Here is a 23,934-nt window from a genome sequence, read left to right on the forward strand (position 1 = left end):
CAGTACGAGTTATTGTAACAGACTGTAAAAAGTCATCACAACGAAAATAAACTCCACCTATACTTGGTTTATATCTGACCCAGACAGACTGCAGGTCATAACTTCTTACCTGAAGTTCAGTTCACCGCCTTGGGTCTCTGCTCCTTCTGCCTTTCCGTCATCCACCTGCTGGCCTCCACCACTTGCTAATGTTACTGAATCTGTGGAAGCTCTGCAATAGCCACCACCAAACAATTGAGTTATTTTTACACATCTCCCAGCATCTGGCCAATCCACCACCAGAAAAAAACTAGAAAAAAAAACCCCATCAGCCCATAAAAACGAAAAATCACCATGGCCAGTCCAGCTATGCTTCACACACAAAAATACAATAAAATAAAATAAAATAGTTCATCATTTATCACCAGATTTAAAGTGGAATGATTGTGTTCTTGCTTATTTTCTTTCATATGTATGTTATTAATTTAAGTTTCAAATAATGTCTATAGGTCAACAAATGCACAAGCGTGAGGTTTATACTGCTCTAAATCCTCCATTAATGACACTATTTGTTTTTTGTTTGTTTACTATTGGCTGTTAGCCAAGAAGCCCCACCCACCTGCTAATCAAACCTTTTTGTTTGTGAGGGGAAGCCAATGAGAAGAAGACTGGCTTGGAGAGAAAATGACCTTTAAGGCAAGGGATCTAGAGTAGAGTAAAAAAGCTTCTTTGAGATGGTGGAGGAATCCAGGTGCCAAGGATTCAAGGAATATTTTAAACTGGGAATCATGCAAAGCTACTCTTGCAAAGTGAAAAATTAAAAGTACCTGGCTGGAAAAAGTGCAGATAACAGGGAGTGTTCTGTCTTTGTTATCTGTCAACGGTTAGTTGATTGGTTCAGCTTGTCTGTTTTGTTACTAGTACTACTTTAAGTTGGATGAAACTCAGAGGTGGGGTTCAACCAAATTAGAAGTGATCTGAGTCGATCCAGATCTGAATGCAGGAGGTTTTATTAATATGTCTGGCAAAATGCCATATTTACAAATACACGTCCAGTGTTGGAGTCTTAAACATTTAGTTACGGTACTTGTTACATAACTTTCAAATAACTCTGTATCATAGTCCGAGATGCATCGTCAAATAGTCACCATTATGTAGCGACCTTAAGCTGCAGTCCAACATTCACACAAAGCTCGGGCTGCTTGACTGAGTTTAGCATAAACTCAGTTTTACCATCACTCTGAGTTCTGTTTCTGGTCAACTGTTCCTCTGATACACTCGTTTCACTTCCAGATAAAATCTCAGCGTCGCCTGCTCAATGTCGTGTCTGTTTATCAGCGCTTCCGTCTTCAAGCATGCATCATGGCAAGTCTTGCTACAACTTTGTGAACCTTCCTTTTCACTTTAGCTGCTATCCATCTGTCACAAATCACCCCGGACAGTCGTCTCCACCTGCTCTGTTGTCATCGTAACTGCTATAACAAAAGATTTTCCCCAAAATTGGATAAATAAAGTCAGCATCATTCTGATGTTCTTCGGAAAAAATGAGCTGAAAATTCAGAAAACTCAAATGCTGAAGATTGTAAAGCCAGAATCATCAAATAATTATCAGACTGGACTGTTTATTGAATCTTCTGAAAACATTTAAGATGCTTAAAGAAAGTCAAAGGAACACCAAAGTCTTTAGGAACATATGAGGATAATAAATGAAGAAGGGGACAGGAAGATGGAAAGCTCCATCCTTAAAGCCATGATGTTAACAAGGTAGGAAAAAAAAACTGTTAGCAATGACTGAAAGTTACAGGGAAGCTTGTGCCTGCTTTTAACTTTCTAACCTTCTGCTGCACCTCCTTTAAATCATTCTCTTGTGTTTTTAAAGTGGATTTTCTCAGTTTTCAGGAGACTTGGCTTCCAGGATGAAAACACTTTTCACAGACTCCCATTGAACATTACCAACGTGTTGACTGATATGACTTGTTTAGAAGTCCACATATTGGATATATGTATGTGTTTTGAAACAGAGGCGCTCAGATGAAATATTTTGTTTGGTTGAGGAGGTTCATGCATGAGTAGAAGCCCCCGGGGTCCTCTCACTCAATCAGGCCCGCTCCTGATGTCACGACCACGCCGTGACCCTCATCACTTCTCACTTCCCACTCCGCATTTTCCCACCGACATAATGACGCGCTACTGATGGTCTCTGAGCCCACTTTGATACAACTGCTGCCACCTTATTTAATCGAAACCAAATCTCTCAGCAATGTGTTCCTACTTTTTCTCTTCAAAATAAACCTCTCCCTGCTGTTTTACTGATACAACAAAGGGAATAAAAGGAAGGCTTGTTCTCGCATAAAAATTAATTGTTAAAACTTGGACATTGTTTAAACTGCAGGTGAAGTGTGTTTATGGCCCAGTCCAGGCGCTCCCTTTGGAGTGACAGCTTTGTCAAATAAACTTCAGGCTAAGTGTTAGCGCTCATTCCCTCATTTCCCAACAAAAGTCAAACACGTCACGGTCATATTTTATGCTACTAGCGCGCGCCTCTCTGGAGAGTTCGTCGTACATGTTTAAATGAATTTTAATGGCTGCTCGTGAAGCTTATTTCCTGGTAGAAAAGGCTGATGAGAGCCCTTGTTTTAATGAAGCAGTGTATAATTTAAATGCATGAGAAAATTCATCTTCAGCCATAAAGCAAAGAGAGAGAGAAAAGCTCGGGAGATGTACATAGTAGCATTTCCCCAGATTGCGTTTATTGCCATCATACATCTGTGAGTAATGTGCTGCCTCCGCTTTATCATGCAGACTCGAATGACTTTTTTTTTTTCCCCTCTCACAATATTTACTGCCCTTTTGCATTATTCATAGCTGTCGTGTCATGGTGAAATAAATAAATAAAGGTATAGACCTTAAAATGTTATTATATGTATTTTTATTCTGTGTGTGCAAAATATCATGGCTGCAGGGTCAACTTACACACACCTTTCTTTCCTGTTTTTAGCATGATTACAGGAATGGAAATGTCATTCTCTCCAGTGGTCCAGCTCTTTGGTTCAGACAGAAACTCAACAACTAATGAATGGATTACAATGATATTTTGTGCAGATGCACACTGCTCAAGTCAACAAATTTTCTGCAATATTGATCTGGTCAGTTAGGCAGCAGAGGGGTTTTTCAGCAGTTTCTACCCCCAAAACAGGAGTGGTTTTACAGTGGGAGGCCACTTTTTTCCCTCCTTATCTATTCTGACTGTTTTTTCAGTAGTTTTGCATTTTGGCTCGGGTCAGTGTCACTACTATTAGCATGGTGGAATACATGGACCTTGCAGAGGCTGCACAGGTAGTCCAACTCCTTCAGGATGGCACATTGGTGCATCCAGTTGCCAGAAGGTTTACTGTGTGTCCCATTGAGGAGATTTCAGGGCACAGCCTGTTACTCTAGGAGAGCTGGGTGGAGATCTCCAGGACACTGTCTGTAGTCTTGTTAGGGGCATGCTCTCACATTCTAGCCATACAAACTACTATGTGCCATTTTGAGACAGTGAAAAATGTTCAGCAAAATGAACTATCCTGCCACAACATTTTTTCACTTTGATTTTTGAGTTCAGCCTCTGTAGACTGATCGTTTTCATTTCTATCAAACGATGTGGCTTCCTTTAGTTCCTAAAACATTACCCAGCCCAGTATAGACATCACCTAGATCAGTTAAGACATCCGGCATCTGAGATCTGATTTGTTTTCAAAGTGTTCCTTTAAGTTTTTCTAGCAGTGTTCAATGTCCTGTCTCTACACAGGCAACCAGAGCCAAACATAATGTCCTGCAGCAATGATATCACTCTTTGTAGAGGAATTTTATAGATTTCTGTTTCTATGATATTCTGGCTGGACTCTGAATGTTAAGTAGTTCACATGAATTTCTATGTTTACAGATGGCAATGTATTTGCAACAAATGGGAAATTATTGAGTTAATCTCTTATCAAAAGAGATTACATGGAACTGCCAACTTGACCCCATTTAATTGCAAACTAATAGCAGACTGACTCCATCTTAGCTGTTTTTTTGGCATCTTAACACAACAAAGTCACATTGAAGATGGGATCTGAGTGCAGGTGGTCGTAAACCGGGGTCCCATCGTTGAAGGAACCATTTTAACTCTTGAAAGTCTGAACGACGAAATAATTGATTCTAATTTAGAAAAATGTTTGAAAATGAAACATTCATTTGAGTTTAAATTTGTTTCACATTTGCTACACCCATCTTCCTTCCACAGTTCAAAGACATGCAATTAGTAAGGTTAGCTTAACTGATACTTCTAATTCGCCCATAGGTGTGAACGTGAATGTTTGTCTGTCTCACTGTGTTAACTCTGTGGCATACCGGTGACCTGTCCAGGGTATACCTTACCTCTCGCCCTATGGCAGCTGGGATAGACTCCAGGCCCCGACAACCTTGATAAGGATAAGAATGGATGTATTTGCTGCACCCCAAGTTTTTTCCCCAATTTATTTCCTAAAAATTTATTGTGCAATTAACTTGTGGAGGGGAGGAAAAAAAAAATCACACTGATGACATAGAAGTATCATAAACACATTGAAATTCCAGTATCAAATACGAGGTTAAGGGCAACACGTTTTTTGCACATAATTACAGTGACTATGGTCAAGCCATGACTCCAACTACTGTTTTCCTAATTTGTCTGTAGCAGTCGTGTCTTCTAAGCCCCACCTCCACTATAACTCACTGAACTGAGCCTCTTTGCTGTGTTTGTGCTCTTTTATCATTCATCTTTTATGCAGTCGGTCATGTTTTATGAATGCTGATAAATTAGAAGATGTTAATAAAAAGCAAATCATGCTCAGATTGATGGTTTCTAGACTGTATTTCAGCAAAAGCTTTTGCTCTTCACAGGGAAATGTTTATTTGCACCAAACCAAAGCTCAAACGCTCAAATGCAACTGTTCAGTAGTTCTCAGACTTTCTCAAACCTTCGGGTAGCAAAAAGAAAACCGTAGCCTACAGATCCTGCATATTAACATGCATATATCTGCTTTTACAATCAGCTCTCCCTGTCTGCACAGCTGGAAAACAGGGCTTCCAGGAAATGCCCAGGAAGAAAATGACATAAATATTTAGTGAGGGATAAATATCAGTTTAGTTTTCACATGGTAACTGATAAAATAGCTTTGTGGGATGGTTGTTTGTGCTCCTTTAAGTTCACCACCACAAAGGTCAGTGTAGCTTGTTTTCAAACACATGGGTTATCTTAAGTGCTGTAATCAAGCGGTGGTGACTGATTGTGTGATTGCTGGTGATGTTGTTGTTCGAGCTATTGGCTTTCATTTTCTGCTGCTTCCAGACCTAGATCTATATATATAGAGAAGGAGTGGGGGGACAGGACTGTGGTAATGCAATGATAAATGGATTCAGCGAGGCCTAATTTTCATGGGGCAGGAAATCACTGGAGAAAAGCTAAACTGTACAGGCTGTAATTATCCTCAGGGAGAGATCAGTCACAAACTACAGCCCAGGAAATGGATGTATCATGATTCATAGTGAAGTAACATGTTGTACATTCAGCCTTGCACTGTGATACCCGCCTTCATGTTCTCGTGCCCATTTATGTGCTTTCTCAGGGGAGCTTTTCTTTTTATAAGTAATATACTATTCAAATGACCTCATCTCATTCCGCTTCTCAGGAGACACCGAGCTGTGCAGTGTTGGCCACTCAGCTCTGTTTCCTCTACAGCTGCAGCTACACGGCATGACGCACATGCATATACACATAAATGTAATATGTAAACTGTGAAGAGTGATATACTGTTGCACGATCCTTGTTATTCTTTAGCACCACGTGAGATTCTTTTGCTCTGTGTTTGCACAGTGAAATACTTTCAGTAGGTCTCAGTGTCGGTGCTCACAGGGATCTGGGGATAAAAACTTGGTAGGGGAGGCCACAGTAAGATGACTAACAGGTCTATGGGATCGCTGACATTTTATAGTTGTACCTGCAGCTGCTATGACACGAGCTATGAATCAAATATGCAGCTACTGCAAAGCTTGGCTATGCCGAGAAATTGTTGTTAGATGTTTGCCTCCTTTGAATCTGTTCCATTTATTCATTTAGATTTTTTTTAAAAGTAATGCCTAACCTGTTGACATCTGCAGCACTGAAGTTTTTATGCTGATATATACCAAAGCATAAAAATGGCTGCCAAGGATAACTTACATTTTTCTTGTTGTCAACAATTCTCATAAAAAGTTTTTTTTTTTTTAAGTCAATGAGGAACATGTGTTTGTTCAGCACCACAAAAACAGTACATGTTGGGCTTTTTATGTTATGCACCAGTCCTACATTACCATGCTTCTGCCAAACTGTAAATGACTCCAACCAAATGTATATAAATCCTTTGATGAAAATGTAGCATTCAATCTTGTTTGGGTGACGTTTGCTAAACATTACAGTGCCGAAATGTTTTATGGAAGTACGGAGCCCTTTAAAACAATGCATTTATCATTTATTTTTAAAGATTTACTGTGTTTTTAGTGTGATTCATGGTATTTGGGCTGAGTGATCCAATGTGGGAAGTGGAAAAATATTTAGGAATTAAAACACTGTTGGTTTTGGCTTTCCAAGGGTTTTAAATCTGGAATGCATCTCACAGTTTAACCCTTAATGATATTCAAAAATTACAGTCAGAATTAATATGTATAACTGTACAGGAACTCTACCAGGAACTTTATCAGGCACAGCTTATTAATGTAATTAGCTAATCAGCCAATCACATGGCAGCAACTTATTGCATTTAGGTGTGTAGACATGGTCGAGACAACCAGCTTAAGTTGACACTGAGAATCAGAATGGGGTAGAAATTTGATTTAAGTGACTGTGAATGTTGTGTTGTTGTGTCAGGTGTGCTGGTCTGATTATTTGAGAAACTGATGATCTGCTGGGATTGTCAGTCATCTTTAGGATTTCAAACACTGATGAGAAATGCAGAACATACCCATTGAGTCGTTGATTTCAGACCACTCGTTTCAACCAAAGTATGCAGAAGAACACTGAACCCTGAAGCAGATGGGCTACAGCTAAGAACAGGATACTCATGGCTCACCCAAACTGGACAAAAGAAGATAAAAACATTGCCTGGTCTGTTGAATCTCACATTTGGTGTAAATAGCATGAAAGCATGGATCCATCCTTCCTCATGTGGTGGTGTAAATATGCGAACAACTGTTATGTTTTAAATGTTCATGGAGACCTTTTTGGTTAAAAATAGCTCAGAAATGTCTCTTTTGATAGTTAATGTCACTGTTCCAGAGACAGTCAAATAAAGGTGTATTTTATGTTTCTGTTATAGATTCATGTGTATCTAAATTCACAAGAAATTGTTTAAAATGTATTAAATAAGAGAATAAAATGTTGGCATGTATTAAAAATAATCTAAAATGTGGGATTATTAAATACTCTCACATTTTAACAGTGGTTAAAAGTGCTGTAAACCTTCTAAAAGCTTGTTTGAAGCAAAGGGTAATTGTCACATGACCAGAGTTTAGCAGAGAGCACAACTGTGTTATTGCAAGTCAAAACTAGTATAATAAAGAGAAACCACAAAATGTAGATTATTCTGCACACATAGTAATTATTTCTTTGGATAATATATATAATATATAGTTTACATGCCTTTGCATGGACAATAAGATGACATTTTAAGTAATTTTGGTTTATTTTTTTTTACTTTTCTGCTTGAGACTGTTTCTGGTCTGAGATATTTACACTGTAAGCTTTTAGGTCTTTTTAGTTTTCATGCTTTGTGAAAACAGATAAATATATCTCTGCATTAATATACAGATAAATAAAACTTCAAGGACACGAGTATGATGCTTGGCCATCCTTTTGTTGGACTAAGTTGCAGACTTCAGGGTCTACACCCCGAAGAAGACATAATCAGATAAGCTTTTGTGTTTTGTTAATGTCAAACCAGCTACAATTAAGGCCTCTTATTGGATGGATTTTTATTCCATACATGGTTAGAATTGTTCCATTTTTTCTTCATCATTCCCTTCCATGGAGGACATCAGAAGGCCTCCTTTTATTTTTATTTTAAAAAATATTGTACATTAAATAAATTTACTATATGTGTACTGTATGTATGCTTTTTTCAAACCTGTCCAATAAATTTAAAGGCCAGTTAAGTATACTACTACTACTACTACTAATAATAATAATAATAATAATAATAATGTAGGAATGTGGCAGCTTGAATGACAAGTTTCACCACAGAATTTAATATCTGATCACGGCACGTTCTATTAATTATGTGCTCACTCAGCTTCAGTCAGCAGAGGGAGCTGTTGCCAGTTTGTTGGTATTCGGTTCCTCCTCTTGGTTTGGACACAAGTGTCAGTCTTATCTTCTTTAGATTTTGTCAGTTCCATGTAACAGGATTGGTAAGGTTCGACCTTACTAGTGTGTGTGTTTGCTATGTAATCTATGCTGGTCAGAGTGCGTCAGAGTCAGGGTGCTGTTTGGCCTCCTGATGTTCTGGAGTAAATATGAAAATAAAGCTTCATGCAGGAAAGGCCTTATTAGTCTGTCACTCCAAACTAACCATTGAACCCCTCTCTTCACCCTAATCGCCCCATTCAGCTCCCACCATCCTCAAATCCCACCCTCCCCCCCTTTCTCACCCATGGTATTTTCTCCCCCTGTCAGAGTTGGTCGTGAGTGTCAGATTTAATCTGGTGCAGGGGTCGACCCTGCCCCGGGGGTGCAGGGAGAAACCCATCATTTTAAGTTTGTTTGTGTGTCTGTGTGTGTGCGTGTCTGTGTGATGGATATAACAGATAGAGGAAAGGACTGGGCCGCAGAGAAGGAAACAGCCTGACAAATTCAATAAAACACCTCAGAAGAGTGCCCACCGCACAGTCTAACTCACTTTGCCTCTCAGAATAAATATGAGTTTGTCTAAATCCGCTGCTGAGCGCATTACTGTTGTGCATAATTGACTCATTTTTTTTCCTTCCCTGGACTATTCTTATGATTGTTGTTTCCCAGAGTGAATCCAATTACAGGTGTCATCATTACTCACAGTGGTGGATGGAGCAGATGATGCGAGGATCTGAATGCCTGATTGCTTCTTTTGTGAGGTGATCACATTGATTACCCATAAAATGTGTCAAGTAAGAATTTCTATTAGTCAGCCCCAAACGAGGCTCTAAAAAGTTAAATTAAGCAGTGGGATTTAAGTGTGCTTTGGCTCTAACCTGCCCCTATTGACAGCTTCCTCTGAGTAATCTCGTCAGTCAACCAGAAGATCAACCAATCACAAGACAGATGGTTATTTCATGAAATGTGTAAGTAGTGGTTTTATTGGAATTTTAAAGAAACTCAAATGCCAATCTTCTGATGACCTCAAGGCTGTTCATCATCTGGATTCTGCCCGGCTTGGTTAGATGGGTTTCTGGATAATAAGCCAGGTAGCAGTGACTGGTTTGTTGGAGCAACTGCATAAATGGTGGATGAAAAGCAGCAGTCAGTCACACTGAGATCTTCCTTTGGCTGCGAACCTTTATGGTCGCCACAACAGATCGTCTGCCTTTTCTATCATGCCGACTCCCTGCATGTCCTTCACTATGTATTATTTGTCAAAAATATTATGCCAGATAACTCTCTTGTTTTATCGATTTATCCAGCCTTGGGCTCATCGTTAGAAGTCCACTGGCTTGTGGCCTCCGATGGCTGGGTTAGTCAGTCCCTTTTACATAATTTCAGTTACTTTAAATGCTTCAAGAGCAGTTTGGGAATACAGGTGTATTATATGATAACACTCTTAAAACTTTCATTTTGCATAGTTCTCAGCAAACAAAGAAACCTGAACCCTGTTGCTATGTTAGTCCTAAAATTAAAATTATTGTACATAATCTGGAGAGAGTGAGATGGAGGCAGATGAACCACTTTGGCAACCCCTAAATGGAGCAGCTGAAAGAAGAAAAAGTGAAGAAAAAGCCAAACTGATTAGAACTGAGCTTCATTACTTTGAAAGGCACTACGTCACCACCAAGGCAAATATCCATCCACAGCTATTGTAAAGCCTGTTGAATGACATGAATTTACTGACTTGTTGACAACTAACTAACATTATTTGTATTTCAGCTGCTGAGTGTGTGCCACAGTAATACAGACACACTGGAAGCAAAGCATCAGAGACATCCTGCAAAGTCCCATTGGACGCCATAAGTTATGTTCTGTTATTTTTTCCCCTTTGTGATTCTTTACTTACCTTTGTCTCTCATTTCAGCAGCCCCATCCTCCCCACCCCCTTGAGTCTCCCCCTATGCGATAGCCTGGTCTGCCCTAATGTGTTTCACCTGTAGCTAATTGTGTATTTAAGCTGTGTATTTAGCCTTAGCCTAATTCTCTGCCAGATTTTCTATCATCGTGAAACCGAGGAGTATATGGCAAACAAAGGTCAAAACAGCCAGGCTTTCTTTGAGATTCTTTGGCTCGACAAAAATAATGGCCATCATGAGGGTGGTAATCAGCTTTCTGTTGAGCTGGGCTCTCGGCTTCAGACAAATAAAATGGGCGTTGTTTTACAGTGATATTAGAGGATGATTATAGTGATACAGGCGATGACTCAGTTATTTTATAACCCAGTGTCCTGTCAGTGTTGCTGTTTTGTTTCTAAGGTGACGGCTACACGTTACAGCCCTGAAACTTCAAATTGGATACATTTAAACATTCTGTGTTACTGTCCCACAGCGTGATAAAACAGACATGGAAATTACTTCAGTCTGTCAGCAGATCAAAGTGAAACTAATTGGACTGACTGAACAGGTATTAGTGTATATGTTTTGTTTGGAGGGATAGCTGCAATTCCAGTAGTGTAAAAGAGACTTGGCATTATACTTGATCTGCTGCTAAGACATTTTCTTCATCAACAAACGAATACCTGGACATTCCCCTGTCAATGCAATGCCCAGTGAGTGCTACATCCAGTGTTTTAGTAAGGTACGACTTAACATTATGCACATTTATTTAACTAGCAGAGAGTCTAAGATGTCTTGAAACATGCTGAAGTAAAACAAACTGAAAATGTGGTACGTCCAGGCCATTTTAAACTGAAACTCAGAAGATAACCAGGTCATGGGTTCACCATAAGTTAACACGGTGATTTAGTCAGAGAAAACTCACTGTATAGCTGTATGGCTCACGAAGCTGTTAATCTCACTTCGTAGTACACTCCTCAGGTGTACATGAATAAGGATACTGTAAAAGACAATATTGTGTTTTATGTGTGGGAGATTACTTCTAGTCCCTCCTCTGTGGAAGGCTGACGAATTCGAAGGGAAGGACTCGCATGTGGCAACATGCATTCTTGGCTTAATCAGCTACCAAAACAAATAACAAAAAAGCTAGGATTACAACACACGGAACAGGATTTAATTCACTGCAAAGGATGCCATTATCTCACCATTTCTTTTTATAGCAAGCAGACAGTTCTTGCTGTTGTAAAAGTTGTAAAACCTTGATATACAGAACCTTTAAAAGTCTGAGTTTCATTTGGTTTCAATGCATATGGCTTGCGGCCAAGAGCCAACTGTCTGGCTAACTGAGATGTTTCCTTTTTGGATAACACACTTTCACTATATTTTTGATGTTTTCATTTACAAATTGCATACCCTTCATCGTGACTTCATCTTAGTCTATTTTTACCTTTTATACATGTTTTTTTTTTTCCTTGTGTTTTTATTTTTGTGCTAATTTAGGGTGACTTTGAGGGTCTTTAAAGGTGCCTATAAATAAAACGATTACTATCATTATCATTATTATTATCATCATCATCACGTCAACTTGGAAACCAAACTACTGGAACACTTCTAGGTTTTTAAGACTTAGAACTTGCCTTAAAGTAAAGTCTATAACTAAAAATACAAGAACAGTGTAGAGAAAAACCCTAACCCCTCCTTTAAGAGACTCAAAAAAAAAAAAAAAAAAAAAAAAAAGAATCTGACAACTGTGGATCTTCCCCCCTGCAACAAGCAGAAACAAAACAGTGTGAGTCTGTTTTCTTGGCTGTAGGGAGGTCACCGTTAAGTGGTGGGGTTAGAGGTGCAGAACCTGTGCCCTGCCCTGAGTTGCAGGGGGCAAGGGCAGGAATCTCTAATCAATGGATCGAAGCTTTGTCGAAGAGCACAAACACATTAAATCATCTTTAAATTTAGAATAAATTGAGACAAATAAGCCCATTGCAGAAGTCAGTTTCCTGGTTTTGGTTGCAGATTATCAAGCTGATGCCATTACGTCCATAGCTTTGAAGCCAGTAATAGTGTTAGTAGATGCCTAAACATTAAAACCATAACAGTAGAGTTTACTGTGTGTTTGCTGTATAAAGATGAACAGTGCATTTGTATTGATCTTTACGAGAAGTGAAAATCTTGAGATAAATTCTTAAAACTTCTTACATAAACTCACTAACCCTGTTAAGGCCTCTCACGCAACCAAAAATCACTTGTTAGTTCATACTATAGGTCAGATGTGCATTTTACATCATGGGCCACATACAGCCCACTTTGATCTTAAGTGGGCTGAACTAGCAAAACTCACTTTTGTCCCATTTAATAAGAAAAAGGACAAGTTTAACAATATGCTTTTTTTTTTTTTTTTTAAAAAAAACATGAAGTAAATTATGTAGTAAGATATTAATTGTTTGTGTGGTGGTCATCGAGGTATTTACCTGTAGAAAACGATAAAACCTAAATACAGTTAAAAGCTTTGTGACGTTGTGTTTTCCTGCTGGATGCACTCAGAATGAGTTTGGCAATGTGGACACAGACATGGAACACTGAAAACAAAAGGGAAATGAGAGCACAGACATAACAGTAAAACAGACTACACTGAGAACAGGGGGAGAAAAAAAAAAAAAAAAAAAAAAAAAAAAAAAAAACCCAAACACCCCAGGCAGGTGGTGGAGGGCCACGATGGAGGGTCCAAATCAAAAAGCAACCTGTCAAGGGGCCGACCCAGAGGCCGATGGCACCAGAGTCCATAATTTAACAGTTCAGGAGGCCGACTGTGGGGCTAGCAGTGGTGGCAAAGCGGGCATAAGTGAAGACCCTCGGGTGGCTTGACTGGCGGTTGATGGCGGCGTAAACTTGATAAAAGACAGGACCAGATGGTGGCGTCGAACCCCCAGACACTGGAGCAGCAGCTGTTGGTGGCAGCAAGGTGGCTGCACAGGGTGGAGCAGCAGGTGACTGTGTGGATGCCACCGCCAGTTGAGTAGGTGACACCTTGGAAGCTGCAGGCGGATGAGGCAATGGCAGTGCAGGAGCTGCAGGTGGTTGTGATTTTCCACACCTCCAGCTGGTGTGGAAAATCCAGGTGGCTGCGAGGGCTCTCTGGAGCTCCCAGTAGAAACAAGTGCAGGACTAGCAGATGCGAAGACCTCTGGCTGAGGTGGAGCTAGTTGGGATGTTGCAGAACACCCAGCCAGCTCAGAATACACACAGCCTGCTCTAGGCACTTTTAGGCAATGACAACTTCATGTAGTCCATAACTGGCTGTGTGAGCATGGCAAAACTCCCCGCAGACGGAGGAGGAGAAAGCTTCACTCTCCTTATAAACCTCCAGGTGTCCAGAGTTGGCTAAATTTGCCATCTCAGCCTCTGGAAAAACTAGCCTTTTAGCAACAAAAAACAGTATTTGTTGGAATAATTCCATGCTCTGAAGGAGCAAGTGAAAAACCAGTGTCCATGAGATGAACAGTCTTTATGTGGGCTGAGTCCTTAAAACCACCATCTGGTAACTTAACTAGTTCATTGTTGCAAGACAGAATTTACAGCACCGGAAGAGTCTCTGGCAAACTCACAGAACATAGCCGAGGTTACCTTAAACACAGTCTGTCAGTCTTATTGCTCTTGAACAATATTAAAAACTGTTGCGAGTTCATCTGGTGATATTTTTAATGAACGAAGCGACCGTGAAAACAGCAAACAAACGTCAACATGTCAGTGCTGTATACAGGATAGCAAGAGTCAACGATCTGGAGAATCTTGTCTTTATTATCATTCCCTTGTTCATTTTATTACTCTGATTTCAGTGTTTTTGCCTCGCAACTGAAGCGTGCAGTTTACTTCGTGTGCACTCACATGGAGTTGAGACAACTAGCACCACCTGTGGCCACGAGCCATAGTCTACAGCCAGATTAATTTGTGACACATCTGTGCCTTGCTCCATCTCCACGTTGGAATTCCTGTTTCATGCACAATACCATTTCTAACTTTCAATGTTTTCTGTTCTTCCCAATAAACCATTAAATTACATTAAATGCAAATTGTGCATTTTCAGCTTATCATACACGTGAAGTTTTATAACGAATATAATGCTATGAATTCTGGGATATGGTGGGCCACAAAGGACACACCCGACCCATCCTTCAAATTCGGGGAAATGAAAGACTCCTTTGTCGGCCGCATTTGAAGGAGTCAATGAATTGGGACAGCCTTTGTCGCCTGGCTGTGATGTAATTGGCCTTCAAATGCGGCCTCCGAAGGATGCAGCCTACGTTTTGGGACAGCTAGCGTGACTACTGTGGTTAACTTCTATAAACTCTTACATGTTCAAGTTCAGTAACTGTAGTAGGGGAGACCGGGGATACTACCTTTTTAAAGGTAGTGGATTCAAAATGTAATGCAAAGTATTTACATGTCTCTGCTATTAAATAGCGCAGCTATTGTCTCTGCAGCACAATTACCCATTGCATGGTATGGTCTCAAACACAAAGAGTGAACTGTTACAATTAACCCCATAGTCTGGGTTAGTTGTAACATATCCTGGGGTGAAATGAAACACAATGAAATAAGGGTACTGACAACACATTAACATGTAATCTTTTTTATTCAACACATGAATGCACTTAGAACCATTTATGTAGCTCTGTGTGTGTGTGTCACAGAATGCAGAAATCTAGCTTTTGAACAAATTCCAAAAAAGACAAATTATGGAATTTTCTGCAACTGAATATTTCATTAATTTTGGTTGGTCTTCCTTGAGTTTGGCCTCATTGGCTCAGTGGGCATTATAACCTACAACTCTTGCACCAACCTTTGAACATAACAATGAAGCTGAAAAAAAAAAAAAAAAAAAAAAAAAAAATAGATGTCGTTGTGCACCAGCATTGCAATTCCATTACTTTTTATCATGGCTTACCTTGGTGTGGTTTGCAAAGTGCTTCAGAAAGATGAGGAAATCTGTTTCTTGCACCCATCCTGATTTATTTCCACTACCAATACTTCCTACTGGTCCATCTCTGACACAGTGGTCTGCATAATGTATGTGTGGGAACAAACAGTGGAGGAATTGTGTTGCCAATGGCATTAACCGCATATACTAAGGTGACCAGTGAACCTCTCTTTGCTGATGTCATATCCTCAACTTGTTTAATATAAGTTAAAGTAATAGTGCAGTAAGTTGTAACATCTGCATTATTGTTACAACTGACCCAGACTGTTGCTGTTACAACTGACCCAGACTGTTGCTGTTACAACTGACCCAGACTGTTGCTGTTACAACTGACCCAGACTGTTGCTGTTACAACTGACCCAGACTGTTGCTGTTACAACTGACCCAGACTGTTGCTGTTACAACTGACCCAGACTGTTGCTGTTACAACTGACCCAGACTGTTGCTGTTACAACTGACCCAGACTGTTGCTGTTACAACTGACCCAGACTGTTGCTGTTACAACTGACCCAGACTCCTGTAGCCATGAACTAGCTAACATTACAGCCAACGGCTAAAACATTAGCACTAAAGACCTACACAGAATATATCCCCATAGACATACAAATAACATAATTTAAGTTTGATGGGTTTAACTGCAAAGCAGATAATGCTATTAGAAATTTAAATAAAGTAGAAAAACTTACTTTTTGGCATACAAATTACTTTTCTTTGTGTTAAATTGTCTGTGTTTGACAAAATGTGCCGATTTTTCACATGTGATAGCAGAAATGAATTGGGCATGTACAGGATGAATCACATCATTTGAAACTTAGCCCTGATTGGAGAAATTGGAAGTGTTACAACTGACCCACGTTACAACTATCCCCGGTCTCCCCTACCCGTTTTTGTACAGCGCTCTAGTTAGGAGGAAACGTTCAGCCATTGGCAAATGGAAATGCTCAACTGTCACCCATCCTAAACAGCAGGACATAACATCCTGTGGCGTCTTTGTATGCAAGGCAAGTAAAATACTCGTATTGTACATGAATAAACAAATTCTAATGAATAGAAAATGGTCATCTTTCAGAACAAATTCTCAGGGACAACGATCCACTACCCTGTTGACAAGGAGGGGGTTGCCAGGCTTAGACTGGACATGGCACTCTCTCTGTTCCAAAACTCAGGTATACCTGAGAAATGGCATTTGGGTCTTCATTTAAAATATTTATATGTATATCCTCATTGTGGCATATATTTTCAGATGACCTTTTCCAGCTATGCCGTGCCTGTGGTGAGAAAAGCTCTGGTGCAGAAATCAATGAGTGGGTAAGATAACCAAATCTAGACTGAACCACCATGAATGGTTTACTTCAACGTCACTGTAAAATGACACAGAAAACGTGTAGGTCAGGTAATCTGCATGCCTTTGCACTTTAAAGACACTGGAGCACCAAAAGAATACGTGAACACATCAAGTGATCCACAGATGAGACTTTTGCACAGAAATCTGCTGTAACTGCACATTTAGTTGCTTTACCAGCCTGACTTTAGATGAATGACTCTGACAATCTAATTTTCTTCCAGATTGAATGCACCTGCTGTGGAAAGTGTTACCACACAGTGTACATGGTCTTCCCTGTACAGAACGGGACTACAAATGTTACGCTTGCTAAATAAACAGAAAAATAATAATTTGGCTTTAGACTATGGCACTTGGCCACGGGTGGCGCTAGTTGACTCGACTCCACACAAAGTAAACTGCGTAGTTGTGAGGCGAAAACGCTGAAATTGGAGTGATAAAATGTACGAGGGGAATGATAAGATTCTCCAGATAGTTTACTCTTGCCATCCTGTGAACGGCTTCGGCGTGGTGACGTTTGTTTGCCTTCCGCGGTCGCTTCGTTCATTAGAATATCACCAGGTAAATTTGCAACAATTTATTATTTTATTGTTCAAGAGTAATAAGGCTGACGGACTGTATTTAAGGTCATGTCAAATGCCACAGATTAAAAATTCAGTGCTTATTTGCTGGTTTGTCAGTAGCAGCTCCTGAAAAGTCTACCACACATGTTTAACCTTCACCAGTTAATTCGCAACACCAACTTCCCGTTCAGTAGACAAACATAGAAACGGAGTTAAATTCTTTAGAGATGGAATTCAGTCTTTGAAATAATTACCCTGTGTTCAGAAGCACCTGGCAAACACGCTTTAGAATCCATAGTACCAGAGTTACTTTTTCTGCAAAAACAGTCTCTCCCAGCTCTGACGGAGTAAAACTAAAGTCTTAGGCTATGTTCACACTGTAGGTCTTAATGCTCAATTCCGATTGTTTGATCAAATCCGATTTTTTTTGTCTGCTTGTTCACACTACAAATAAAAATGTGACAGCAAACGCGCTCTAGTGTGAACGCTCAAAGCGGCCCGCATTCGCGAAAGACTTCACACACAACGCGCTCTGTTTAGACCCAGACCAAACAGTATTGTTTGACTGATGGCCGTTAATATAAAGAGTTATTTCGGACTTACGTTTCCCAATTTTGCTTTAAGTTAAAGTTATTTTGTTATTTACATATGGCCTAATAATGATCCTTATTGCGGTTTCAGAGAGGAGCTTCAAAGGATAGTTGCAGATTTCTGTTAGTATCTGCAGATTATGCAGTACAAATAAAATGTTCACGTTTCTCCAACGTTGTCTTCCCAACAGTTTCACGGGATGGCCAGGAAGCGTTCATGTCGTCTTCTCGGGCGCTGATAATTGGCGTCTGTCTTGTGTCAGTGACTTAAAAGACGGATTTAATACGACGTGACCATTCAAACAGCAGTCGCTTTTTAAAACATCAGATATGTATCGGATTCAGTAACACATACGAAAGTGACCCAGATCGGATTTGAAAATATCGGATTTGTGCTGTTCACACTGTCATACCATGATTGGATATGGGTCGCATAGGGTCAAAAAAGTCGTTTTTGATGCGCTTTCGCCTGCAGTGTGAACGTAGCCTTTGACTCACCGCTGCCAGTGGCTGTGGGCAAGTCTGGGGATCTGACCGCAGTCAAAAGAGAGAGCAGTTTCCTGGGAGTGCGAGGGAAGCTGCGTCGCAGAAGCCAGGGGTGACGTGGCGGTGGACTCCTTGTCATCTGCCCACATTCTCGCCTAAAACAAGGCAGGCGACGGGAGGTCCGACCAAGACGGTGAGGAAAAGCGGCTAGTCCGTGACGGAGACGTGGGTGCAGGTGGCTCTGGGCTGGGGCAGAACCTCAGCAAGCGAACCCAGATTTACTCGGGGCCGTGAGGCAGTGGTGGAGAACGCTGAGTTGAGAAGGCGTTCAGGATTGAGCCAGGGTTTGGACTCGGTGCTCCTCATCTATCCAGGTCCATGTTGGTCAGGCTGTTACTAAAAGATGAAAACTTGAACATGGCCGGAACAGGAACATGAAAAACTATCACGTGAAATAACTAGACCCTGAACCTGCACGGGAGAAAGAAAACTCTGTGATTTGACATAGAGAGGAACAGGGGAAGACAGAGGACATAAATACACAGAAGGGTAATGAGGGAAGTGGAAACACCTGGAGAAACAAAGCTGACACAAATGAACCTGAATGCCACAGGAGAAGTGCAACTAAACACACTAAGCATGGAATGCACTCTTCACAATAAAACAGAAAACATAATAAAACACCCAGTATAAGACACAATAGGGGTTACTCTGAACTGTGACTCATGCAAAGCAGAAACATAGCACTGGAAATAATTAAAATAGAGCAAATTTAAAGTAATGGAGTGAAAAACAACCTTCACTAAGTAATGATTACTTATATTGATCAAGACAGTTGAAAACTGTAATTTTATTGCCTTGTCCTGACAGCATGAGGTTATCTGTATTGATGTCAACCCCTGTGTTTACAATCCCCATGCTTTTAGGTGTGAAGCTCTGCATAAATTCTCCATCACTGCTTGCCAAACTATTTCACTTGTATCCTCAAAATTATTGCTGTGGAAAATTCAGCAGCCACTCAGTGTCGGTCTGTAAAGTCTACCCCCTTTTAAAGTATTTAGTTGAGTAATGTTTTGAGAAAAGTTAGGTGGAACTGACTTCATTTGTTTCAGTGATTTATAACTGTTAAATGTTTATACTGCAAAACGTTTTGTGTGAATGCAAACTGCAGCAACCTCTTACATTAATTTTAATAAAGTCATTTCACTAGGTTTGTTTTCACAGTGGGATTTTTAGCCATGTATTTAAATTGCTTATATTCTTATTGCATCTAAATATTAACTTTTCAATTATTTGGTTCTGGAACGATTATTTCATGTCCTAAAAATAACTGGCCTAGTGTTATATTGCATAAAAACTCATTTCCAGAGAGCGAGGCAAAACCTTTGTGGACGTGAATTTAATTAAAATAATGGTTTTTACACTGTCTAGATGACCCAAGCGTTTCGGTTTGTTCCTCTTTCATATTTCCACTCTAAAGGATTCATTTTCTCTTCTACCTGCGAATTCTGCTCAGTGCACGTAAAATACCTTGAACTGTTGATAATCAATGTTCACCCATAAAAACCCGGTTGAGCCATTTCTCGGGGCAAAGCGTGGTGGTATCTTATTTATGAAATTCAATATGCGTGCACAGAAAGTGGACTGCGGTCTTCGGGGTATCAGTAATCGTCTGGAATAACTTCCAATTAATGAGCCAGATGGTATTTTCACAGTAACACCTGGGATGTCCAGGCGTTAAGCAGGCAGGAATTAATTCTACTTAGAGTAATATTTCAAAAAGTGTTATCCCCTACATCCCTGTTGCTTCTTTTTTCCACCGCCGGCTGCTTAAAGTTGTAATAAATACCCTTTGCACTTCTTTAATAGAGCATTCGTCTGCGCAGGCCTCCTCTCTTGTTTCTGAGGGTTTCTAGTTCTTGGTAATCCTGCTGAAAGTCATAACTGCCTGGGAAGACTTCCAGAGAAGGACAATGGAAAATGGATAATTCCATGTGTTGGTCTTTTTATAAGTTAATATGCCACTCAGGCTCCTGCCGTGTGGAGTGAGACCTAGGAAGCAGCGAGCACAGGCGAAATCGTGTTAGTAAAGCAAACACTGCGACATGACAGGATTAACCAGGAATGTGAGCAAGCAGCACAGCAGCCAGCAGAAAGTGGGCTGAGTTCTCCTCATTTCTGCCTGTGTAAAAATGAGTAATTATAACACAGACCGGTCATTTTGTGACCACAGCAACCACATGGTTAAATACCCAAGTCACATGTAATGAATGGCTCTCTGTGGGGCCACTGAAAGAGAATCATACTTATATCCATCCATCTATCCATTTATCCATTTTCTTCTGCTTACCCAACTTAGGGTCACTAAGAGAATAATCCTTTCTGGGTAAAATGTAAGCACCGTTAATTCTGTTTTTGTTACTTTAATTTTTGAGTTAAGTGCAATTAGTTAAAATATACAGAGGCCCTGCGGTGCAAAAAAGTTTTATATAAAAAAAAAAAACAGAAATATTCTCAAAGAGTGAAAAGTATAGTTTAGCAAAACAGGGAAATAAAAAATAATAAAATAAATGTTTTGAAAATATAAAAAAAAATCTTTAGAAGTAAAATAATAATTAAAGAATAAAAGAAAGAAAAATTATTTTAAAAATAATTTAAAAGTAATAAAATAGTGATAGTAATAAAAGAAGAGTAGTAAGAAAAAGTAGTATTATTACTTTATTATTATTCATAAACCAAATTATTGCAACAAAATCTCTCTTTATAAACATATTTAATTTTTTTCCAGAAAAAATGCAAAACTAATAAGTAAACAACACACTCAAATCGATTTTTAAAAAGTTAGACTAGAACAGATTTTGGAACGTGAGCATACATGCATGAATAGTCAATTGAAAATCACAAACTAAACAGAAAACCGTGTCAAATGTTTATAGATCAGTACAACGCTAATGTAAGACACATACTGTATACCGCAGTAATTCATGTTTGTTGCTCAGACTTCCAGTGTGGGTGGCATGATTGTCAAAAACGTTTCATAGCAGACAAGTATGACGAGAAAATGACCAAGTGGAGCTCCAAAACCGCAGGATTGAGGTTCATGTTTTCACCCCGGGCTCCAAGCCTGCACGGAGCTTAGTGAGTCAATAAAGCCAACACTTTTTGTACAGCTTTATTTTTTAAATTCAGTTGCTCCAGTGAGAATCTCAATTGATGTACCCATAAAAACGCTTTCACTTTAGCAGATTTCAAAACAGAGACTTTACAGTATTTCACAAAAAAGCAATTAATTTTCACCCAATGTCTGATCAACATTCAAACAGAACTCTGCTAAGTTCATTACGATTCCATGCAAATCGAAATTATTTTCCCCACAGCATCAAGAAATGGAACAGATTACATATAAAAAGACGTCAACTGCATAATACAGTAATCATACCGGAGGTATAATCATTAAATTTCAAGTGCAAATCATACTGCATATCTACATTTAACACCAAAGCATTCATCCCAGCTTTAAATGTGAAATGCTCCATAACAACAAATGTGAAGAGGAGGTTGGAAATAATGAAACTTGGCATGTTTTCTCTGTGGCTCTTTGCAGCGACATTGGGTTTATTGTCAAGTGCACAATAGGAGTTCTGTGATGAGCTGCATTTGATGATCATAAACGAAATCAGAGCTTATTATGATGAGTTTGTTGATGATCAGACAGTCCTTTTTTTCTCCCTCCCCCTACTCATAATGATCAAAGTTGGTTCCAACGTGCTTCCCCGGGAATTTCTTTCACTTTACCGTCATCTCGTTTCCGGGGACTGAACTGCAGCCCGGGGATTCGTCCCTCTGTATGGTAGACATCTGTACTCTGTTATTTGTCCATGTAGAGACACGCTGCCTCTCTGCCTCCACTCTGCCTGTGATGCAATTAGTAGCTTCCCCTGTCAAGAATGAGGTTGCTGTTTATCTTTGTCACAGCCTGTCCATTAAATCATTATTAGCTGGCTAAATGCTGAAGGAGGAGTTTGCTGCCTGCGTGGCCGATTCGAGGAGTTATGACCAAACATTGGCTGCGTCTGACCATCCTGTAATTGATGGCTCTGGTTAAGCTTGGGCCGATCCATAAAGAGCAGTTTCTGCACTGTGGTTAATGCAAGCCTGGAAACTGAGGAAATATGAGAAAGAGGAGGCAGTGAGTCACAGGAGGACACAGAAAGTCTCCACATGAAAGCCAGAACAGACATCGCATACTTCCATGTAATGTAATGTTGCTCATTTCCACTCTCTACACAGAGTATTACCTTTCAGGATCTAATAAGAGTAAAACTCAGTGGCAGTTCTCCTGAGGCCATTTTTATGGTTGTCTCCCTTTTTGTTCGTGTTGCACAGTTTTCCCTGTCTCTAAGAAGAAAACTAGAGTTTACAACTGGATCTTGGTGGTACTACTATACACTGATGTTTAGCAGGAATGTTGCACACTGTTTTACCAAGGTTAGTGCGCTAACATGCTAAAGTATCCAAATTAGAACTGAAGACAAAGAAAAACTGATGGGAATTTGATTTTCTTCAGATATTTAGTTAGCAAATTACTGCCAAAAGAGCTCTGTGTAACCTCAAAAAACATGTAATTAATGACGCCCATGCATCCCTGTGTGAGCTTCCATCACATTAAAAAAAAAGTCCAAGAACTCATTATAGGAAAATAAATATTTTCATCAGTGTCGACGTCTTAAAAACAACAACTGCTGATTTGCTTTTTTGCATAAATAAACCAAAATGCATCTCCTTGTTGAGACCAGTGCCAAATATTTACTGTATGTTCCTTCACTGCTGCCTTTAGCCCACCTTTAACAAGGTGTGGCTCAGGTACCAAGCGCACTGGGGCTCCTCCAAAAATCAATAAACATTTCTTTGGTCTTAGCTACTTTTATTTAGAGGAACGACTGGTACACAGTATATATGTGGGTCTCTCTGTTGAACAGAATAAACACACAGTAATGTAACGTAACAGTGCAGCCGGACAGCATTATGTATAGAGCCCAGTGTTTTACGAGTCATTGGTTTGGTAGTCTTAGAAATTGCCAAGCTGTGCCGTTAAATCACTGGTGCCTCCTTTAACGACCCTCAGCATCTGTATGAAATGAGGTTTCCCTCAAAGGCACAGATCATCTCTGTGGACCATCAGCATCCCTTACATGTTGAATTCCAGATGCTTCCATCAAGCCAAAGTCTCCCTAAAGGTAGCACTAATAGATATAGACTGTCATTTGTTCCATCTGCTCTTGTTTCTGAAACAAATTTTGAACCATTCCCTCCAAAGTAGGATATCTGGATCTTTGGACTGCAATTGTATGTAGTCTGTTATTGCTACCGCAGACAATAACCCAACACAAATCTGTGGAGATGATAGTGGACTACAGGAGGAGGCCCTTCCCATTGTGCCCAGTCACCTTACTCAACAGCACTGTGTCTGCTGTGGAAACCTTCAGGTTTCTGGGATCCACAGTCTCTCAAGATCTGAATTAGTCATCCAATATAGACACAATCATCGAAAAGGCCCGGCAGAGGACATACTTCCTGCACCAACTCAGAAAGTCCAACCTGCCTCAGGAGCTGCTGATCCATTTCTACATTGCAAGAATTAAATTTTTCAATTCAATTCGATTTTATTTATACAGCACCAAATCATAACAACAGTCGCCTCAAGGCGGTTTATATTCTAAGGTAGACTCTACA

Source organism: Neolamprologus brichardi, chromosome 7, assembly GCF_056152115.1.
Source record: "Neolamprologus brichardi isolate AB-2024 chromosome 7, ASM5615211v1, whole genome shotgun sequence".
Classification (NCBI taxonomy): domain Eukaryota; kingdom Metazoa; phylum Chordata; class Actinopteri; order Cichliformes; family Cichlidae; genus Neolamprologus; species Neolamprologus brichardi.